The sequence below is a fragment of the Hirundo rustica genome, chromosome 2, assembly GCF_015227805.2.
Source record: "Hirundo rustica isolate bHirRus1 chromosome 2, bHirRus1.pri.v3, whole genome shotgun sequence".
Taxonomy (NCBI): Eukaryota; Metazoa; Chordata; class Aves; order Passeriformes; family Hirundinidae; genus Hirundo; species Hirundo rustica.
Genome location: NC_053451.1, coordinates 68,832,281 through 68,839,641, shown reverse-complemented (window position 1 = coordinate 68,839,641; position 7,361 = coordinate 68,832,281). Strand labels below are relative to the sequence as shown.

Sequence of the window (7,361 nt, the reverse complement as noted above, 5' to 3'; positions counted from 1 at the left end):
CTGTATTTTAATGAGGTCATGTAAAATTCAGATATTAATACTTTGATGTGTATTTCTAAATAATTAATTTCTAAGTGTGCTGTCTGATGCAAGCCAAAATGATACTCAAATTGATCTTCATTCTCAATAAAAGGTTCCTTAGAATCTTTTTTTTTTAATTTAAGATGTAGAAGCAAACTCTACAGTAGTTTATTCTTCCAACCTTCTACTCTCATACAGTTTCTAAGAAAATCATATGAGAAATATTCTGAACCATATTTTACATTATATTGAAATAGACTGATATAAGATCACCACTTTTTATCTATATTCGTACTTGCAGGTGAGAGAAACTTGATGTAAAGCTGCCATCTGAAGGATTTTCTGCATTTTTGAAATATCCTGGGTCCATATCCTCCATAATCATATAAAAGCCCATCTAGAATTTTCAAAATGGACTAAATAGTTAGAATGCTCTGAAAAATGTCAAAGTTTAATTCAAAATAGTCTTTCCAGTGGTACACTATCATATTTTATCTGTCTTTGATAACATCAAGAAGACCACTAGTATCACTTTACTAGAAATTAGCAGGAACAAGGAATATTTCTTTCCTCTAATTATTCAACAAATAACAAATTGGCAAATTGTTTCATATAAGACTGGATAGTCTACAGGGAGATCAGTTTCTGAAGCAATTTAAAAAGATTAAAAGATTAATATAGTTACATTTTTAAATACTTTGCTTCTTTTCTTTTCTTTTCTTTTCTTTTCTTTTCTTTTCTTTTCTTTTCTTTTCTTTTCTTTTCTTTTCTTTTCTTTTCTTTTCTTTTCTTTTCTTTTCTTTTCTTTTCTTTTCTTTTCTTTTTCCTCTCCTCTCCTCTCCTCTCCTCTCCTCTCCTCTCCTCTCCTCTCCTCTCCTCTCCTCTCCTCTCCTCTCCTCTCCTCTCCTCTCCTCTCCTTATTCTTTCTTGTTTTTTTTTGTTCTCCCTTTATATTAAGAAATTTTCAGCCAGGGGTTTAGAGCAGGAAGATTCAAGAGCAGAAACACCAATCTCAATAGCCACTGAGTTAACAATTTACACATCCCCTTTCCTGTATAGCACAAAAGTGTCTCTCTGACTTTGGCAAAGATGAGAAATAATAAAAAAGCCCACAACCTATTGCTACACAGCTGCCAAGAACATATTTGTGGCAAACACACATATCCTAGCCCTCTCTGTCATAGTGATTTTCCATTACTTTGATATGAGATGGAAACAGGCCTGATGAGGAAGGCAGAGAGCAACTGAGTCCCTATTTACACAATGGATGCCTCTTCCCTGCTACATTCGTCTTTTTTAAGTAATTTTCTCCTGAGATCAAAATGAATTATCTGTATCATAAACTGATTTATCCTCTTTTTTTTTTTTTTTTTTATTGCTGAACAATGACTCACAGTGGAACCTGAAAATTTAAGTGATATTTTCTACTGATTCATTATTCACAGCTATTCTTGGCCTTAATATTTAAAATTGTTAGTAATATTGTTTTCTTTGCTTGTGATGTAACTTTTCTAGGGTTGAAAACACAAATATAACTATTACTGTTTCTGGAAGCCTTTCCTGGCAGGGTCTGAAAGCACCAGTCACAGGTAAGCAGAAAAAAAAAAAAATCTTTTTTCAGACATAGGAGGGATTCTATTTCGTTGCTCTGTGAGAAGTCAATACGCTATCACCATAGCAATGCTTGCTCTGAGCTTAACAGTTTCTGTGAGGAAAGGAAAAGCAGACAGTGTATTTTTGCGGACAAAAAAATTATTCCAAATGGGTGCCCTAAGAAATATAGCACCAAATGCTTCATCTTTCCCTCTGCCTCTCATTATGATAACAAGGGAACAGTAGATTGTTGAAACTTTCCATGGTGCTAAAATTCACTGAAGTCTTGTGCATTAATAAAATACCTAAATACTACCAATGACACCTTTTTCTTTCTCCTTAATGTATTTAGTTTCTTCTTTAACACAGATGAAGAGAAAAATATCTCCCAATGAATGCACTGAAGAACCTATTCTTTAGGAATTTTTGTGTTCTTTTTACTGGATGCGAAAGACATAGCAATTACTTTAGCAAAGACAGCCATTTTCTTGATTGCACTACTATCCTCCAAAAGGGCAAAGATCTGCCATTTTTCCTACAAACAAGTCTGCATTTTGTGCTCTTGAAACTATGGAAAGGAAAAAGCCTTCTCAAAAGCAGCATTCCTCCATGAAAATTTCTCAAAAACACTCACCGCAATCTTTAGATATTGTTTAAGACTCACTAAAGTCTTGGCCATAATGTGCATGCGAAATAGAAGTGGACTGTAATTAAGTAATGTTTGTAACAAACACTCCACTCCCATTGTTTGTAATTACTTGGATTATGAAAACACTGAGAAAACATGTTCTTGTAAACTGCTAATATTGCAGCATCATAGGTGTTGTCTTTTCTAGTTACCAGGCAATTTTCTTCATAACTCTTGGCAAGTAGTATAAGATAGATACTACTCACCCAGTCTCTTATCTATTTTGGACCCAAGTTACAGAGTTGTGGACACAGCCTACAGCTTCATAAAGACAAAGGCTGAAAAGGCTGTGGTATTCTGTGACATTATGTATCTCTTCACCATAGTATTGAATTTTATGTGAGGAATCCCAGAGTTTTTGGAAGTTTGAGAATGGTAGTTGACTTCCCAAAGCGACTGAGATCCACCAAAGTTCTCCTCGGTTATTGCCCAAGATATGAGGCAAAGAGAAAGCAATCAAGGGACTATCACAGCAGAGGAAATGAAACATGGGATTTTGAGGCTTAAACCACATATGCAAAACTCAATTAATAATTTTTTTGTTAACTCAACCATTTCAGTAGCTTTAATATATTCTAGGAAAAAATTTAAAAAAATTTCCCCAAAATGGCATTTCTATTGTGAGACATGCCATTTCAGTGAAACTCTCATTAAAGAAAATACAGAAAATAACCTATGACTTGAGCTGTGGTATTCTGCCATATCAGAGGGTGCCTTACATCTTAGGCTCCAAAATTAAATATCCTTCATCTTTTTTCATGTGGCTCTTGAGAAAAAAGATAGATTTGAAGATTATCCAAATATCCAGTCTTTAGGTGTATTCTCCCAGGAAGTTTTGGTTTACAGCTCAAGGAGGTAATGAGGTATGGGTCTCTCATTTCCTTGGCAACTGTGCTAATCATTAGGTTATTCTATAAAAGAAAAACGAGCCCAGCAGAGCTGTCTACAGAAGAGACTGCTGGTGCCTACTTTCATGTAATAGCTTTCTCAGGTACTCTCTGCTGCTCTGTAAGCTTTCAATATGCTAAATACATTTTACTGCAAGTGGATAAGACGAAAAAGGAAACCATAAAAGCAGCCACAAAATATATATGATGTATTTGGCCTCGTCATTAACAGAAGAGTATTTAACAACACTGCTGTTAACAGCATTTAAATAAATCAATTTAAACTTGGCCCATACTGTTCACCATCCTACAGGGATGGGAATCCAAGGGCAAATCACAGAATCACAGAATCACACATTGTCTAGGTTGGAAGAGACCTTCAAGATCATCGAGTCCAACCCATGCCCTAACACCTCAACAAGATCATGGCATCGAGGGCTGTGGGTATGATATTTCTGGCTCTAAGAGATTTTAGCCTGCTAGCAGCTGCTAATTTTTCCCGAAGGAAAATTCCTCAAGAAAGCTTCTCCTCAAAACAATCTTGGTAAACAACAATCCTTTTTCAAAACAATCTTTCTCCAGGTGGTATTTTGCTGTTTCTTTAGTTTAACCAATAGGATTAGAGAGGTGTCATTCCTATTCACCAGTCATGTTAAATCTGTACCAGAACACCTTAGGTAGTAAAGTAATAAGAATTAGACAATAAAGCTTTTCCATACTCTTTGCCTTCTGAAATATTTGGAGTCTCTCATCTTTCTTTTGTGTCCAACAGCAACAGAGTCTCACATCCAGTCTTTTTTCAAACACATCCAGGGATGGTGACTCCACCACCTCCCCAGGCAGAATATTCCAGTACCTTATCACTCTTTCTGTAAAAGCTTTTTCCTAATGTCCAACCTATATTTCCCTTGACACAGCCTGAGACTGTGTCCTCTCGTTCTGTCAGTTGCTGTCTGGAGAAAGAGACCAACCCCCAGCTGACCACAGCCACCCTTCAGGAAGTTGTAGAGAGTGATAAGGTCACCTCTGAGTCTCCTTTTCTCCAGGCTACACAACCCCAGCTCCCTCAGATGTTCTTCATATGGCTTGTGCTCCAAGTCCTTCACCAGCCTCGTTGCCCTCCTCTGGACGCGCTCAAGCATCTCAACATCCTTCCTAAACTGAGAGGCCAGAACTGGACACAGCACTCAAGGTGTGGCCTCACCAGCGCTGAGTACAGGGGAAGAATGACCTCCCTGCTCCTGCTGGCCACACCATTCCTGACACAGGCCAGGATGCCCTTGGCCCTCTCGGCCACCTGGGCACAGTGCTGGCTCCTGTTCAGCTGCTGTCACCAGTGCCCCCAGGTCCCTTTCCTCCTGGGCACTGTCCAGCCGCACCATCCCCAGCCTATAACTCTGCAGGGGGTTATTGTGGCCAAAGTGCAGGACTTGGAACTTGGACTTATTAAACTTCATCCTATTGGACTCTGCCCATCCATCCAACTGGTCCAGATCCCCCTGGAGAGCCATCCTATCTTCCAAAAGATCAACACACGCTCCCAGCTTAGTGTCATTCTGCAAATTTACTAATCAATGATTCAATACCCTCACCTCTGTCATCAATAAAAATACTGAACAGAACTGGCCCCAGCACAGACCCCTGAGGGACACCACTGGTGCCTGGCCCCAGCTGGATGCAGCACCGTTCACCACCACTCTCTGGGCCAGTTCCTAACCCAGCGAAGAGTGCTCCTGTCCAAGCCACGGGCTGCCAGCTTATCCAGGAGTATGCTGTGGGAGACAGTGTCAAAAGCCTTGCTGAAATCCAAATAGACAACATCCACAGCCCTTCCTGCATCCACCAGGCGGGTCACCTGGTCATAAAAGGAGATCAGGGTGGTCAAACATGACCTACCTCTCCTAAACCCGTGCTGGCTGGGCCTGAGACCCTGGCCATCCTGCAAATTCTGTGTGATGACACTCAGTATAAACTGTTCCATTATCTTGTCAGCTACTGTGGTCAGGCTGCCTGGTCTATAATTACGAGGATCCTCCCTCCCACCCATTTTGTGAATGGGTGTCACAGGGGTGCTTCCAGTCATCTGGAACCTCGCCAGTGAGCCAAGACTGATGGTGAATGATGGAGAGCACTAACCACCTGGAATCTGCACTGCTTAGTGCTGGCCCCTTGATGAACAGATATGTCTGATGTGGAGGTAATACAACACAGAGACACAGTGACAGAGCTAACATTTAAGTACCATGCTCAAGTTCACTGCAGCCCTTTTTTATTTTACCACAGATGTACAAAAACACATAGAAGTTACTGTTTATGTTTTCTAAAAGCTTTCAAAATCTTATAAAGGCTCCAAGAGTATTTAGTGAAGAGGTGATGTTAGAAACTTTTTAGAATTTATTTTAATCCTTATCTTTTCTCTCTCTCTCTCTCTCTCTTTTTTTTTTTTTTTTTTTTTTTTTTTTTAAATCTATTTTAAAACTAGCAGTCCTACCCAGAACAAACTCAGAGCTTCTGGCTCATAAAAGGTGCTTCACAGTCAAAGGATGACCTTGTAACTGAATACAGCTACTCCAAAGACACGATCAGTTCAAATGTTCCCACAATGGTGAGCTAACGTGCTAGAGATGTCGTTTTCCACCTTTTCTACTTTTGGAAGCTTAGTCATTTTCCAGTAGCATATAGAACAACATAAGTTCACTGGGAAATAATCATCCTGCATTTCTTAATTACCTTGGGATTTTATTCTTTCAAAGGCATTTACGGTCCCTGGAAGTCTGTGTGTCACGGGTTAAAACCAATTATGCTGGCGAAACATCTCTACATTCTGCAGTCCTCTCTCTTGCAAAATTTTCACTTGCTTTTCTGTACTATTTAAGTGAGAGTTCTTGATGAGGTTTTTGGTATCAGTTGACCTCCTGTTTCCTAATTAATATTTTTTTTGTAGAGAAGGTGCTTTCTCACAGCTTGTTTCCAGACAATGGCTGAATGTGTCTTCTTTCCAAGACAAATACTTCCCTAAACTCTGTAACAGGAAAAGCAACTGGCAGATGCATGTACAAACACAGCAAATTAAAATTACACTGAAACCTATAATCACCTAGGTTCATTTCACCTTGAAAACATTCTGGTTTGCATCTGATTTATTCTCAAGGTATATCAACATAAAAATTTAATTACATTTATTCTGAAAAGCAACTGAATTATGAGCCAGTGTAGACTACATTGAACTACCCAATGAAATTCATACCATCATATTCACTATTTTTTTAAACCTAATGAAATTTTTAGCATAACAATCTCTTCCCAGTCATCTTTTAAAAGCAAAAGCTGAGATTTTTCTATGGCCAAAGGATGTCACTTTTGCAAGACAAAAATGTTGTAGGCATAATGGAACATGAAATCTACCTGACAGCTCTCTCAGGAAACAAAGCTATAGAGAAATGTAAAAAATATGACCTGTTCTTAAAAACAAAACAAAACAAAAGTGAAAACAGTTGTTTATTTGTCTTTCTTGGAGGTACTGCTCAGGAATCCAGTCATGAGGAAGATACATTCAGCAGCAGTGAATTAATGAATCCCCAAGGGAAATGGGAAAAGGACTAACTCCAAGGAACTTAGCACCCTGAAAAATTGTCCTAAATAAGTTTATCTCCTAATGAAAAAAGGAAACTTGTAGGACATTTCTAATGTCCTTTTTATTATAGGACAGACTTAAAAAAAAAAAAAAAATTATTACAACTTATTAACTTATAAAGATACTGAAATGTTATTTGATTTCTGGAGTTTAGACCAGAAGTACAGAGTCAACATCTGACTCCTCACTACAGAAGGAAAAGCTACCTACTATGCTTCAATCCATAATCCTCATGTACCCTCTAAATTAAATACCTGAGTTTAGTTCAGGTTCTGAACAGAGCTGAGGCTGAACTAAACCACAGTGACTGGATTTGAAAGGTGTTACTTTCACAGACATTGACATCAGCCTCCCTGCTGTTTCCCATTTAGGTTCTTATGAAGAAATACCTATTTGCTCCCAGCTGGCTTCCAGATATCTGGTGTTACTTCTGCCTTCCAAGTGGGGCACGCAGAATAAGCACATTGCAAAACAACACTATTTTTAGTGGTTTTCTGTAGTCTCTTTGCTCTCAACATTACATGTAGAGTCCAAAGTA

The 7,361-nt window shown here is 38.6% G+C and overlaps 1 pseudogene; it reads right to left on the bottom strand.

The window, feature by feature from the left end:
• Positions 1-304: 304 nt before the first annotated feature.
• On the bottom strand, positions 305-6,442 carry LOC131378486 (uncharacterized; annotated as a pseudogene).
• Positions 6,443-7,361: the final 919 nt, after the last annotated feature.